Here is a 961-nt window from a genome sequence, read left to right as displayed (position 1 = left end):
TGACCGTGGAGTCGGGTGGGGAGGAGCAGGACCGACGTGCACCGCCCCCGGGACCCTCCGGTGGGCCTTTCCCTCCCGTGCCTGGACCCTTAATGGTGGGAGGGGGCGGCAACGAGGGTTCCCCTCTCACAGTGGGAGACCTGAGAATGTCTCCGTCCCCTAGTCTTCCAGGGCTGCTTGTTGAATGAGTTAATTTTCATTTCATTTGGCTGTGTCAAATGCTTATAAATATTTTTGAATATTATTTTGTGAAGAGACTGTGTCGAGGCCAGGTGCGGTGGCTCTCGCCTGTAATCCCAGCACTTTGGGAGCCTGAGGTGGGAGGATCGCTGGGGCCCAGGAGTTCAAGGCTGTGGTGAGCTATGATGCTGCCACTGCAGTCCTGTCTGGGTGACAGAGTGAGACCTTGTCGCAAACAGAAAGAAAGGGAGGACGTCCATACCGGACAGCCTTCAAAATACACGCGGTGGGCAGTGAGACATGACTGGCTTAAGCGATGAAATTGGTTGTGGTTTTTGGATTAGATGCTAATGATCCATCTGTAAACTAAAATAAAATCCTAAATCCTCTCCCAACGACTGCATGGACCCCCCCCCCTGGGCCAAGGGGACCCCAGAAAAACCTTAAAACTGAGTTCGGCGCCATGAAGGAAAGGGACAGGCCTCCTTGTAGCCCCTCCCTTTGTAGTTTACATACAACAATTGAACAACATTAATTTTAAAAGAGATTATAACACTAACAAAACAAACTCTTTGTGACAATGAGATACTAAATTATTAACAGGACCTAAGGCCACGCAAGGCAAAGGTTTAATCACACCTGCAGAACATCGATTTGCTTAAGAGATCACTTGAGTGGGTACATTGTAGCTTGTCTTCCTCTAACAGACTTCCTTATCTTAAAACATTCCACGCATTTAGACAAAGCCTTATTTCTTTTCTTTTTTTTTTTTTTTTTTTGA

Source organism: Propithecus coquereli, unplaced genomic scaffold (genome assembly GCF_000956105.1).
Source record: "Propithecus coquereli isolate 6110/MARCELLA unplaced genomic scaffold, Pcoq_1.0 Scaffold53, whole genome shotgun sequence".
NCBI classification, from domain to species: domain Eukaryota; kingdom Metazoa; phylum Chordata; class Mammalia; order Primates; family Indriidae; genus Propithecus; species Propithecus coquereli.
This window is presented reverse-complemented; position numbering follows the sequence as displayed.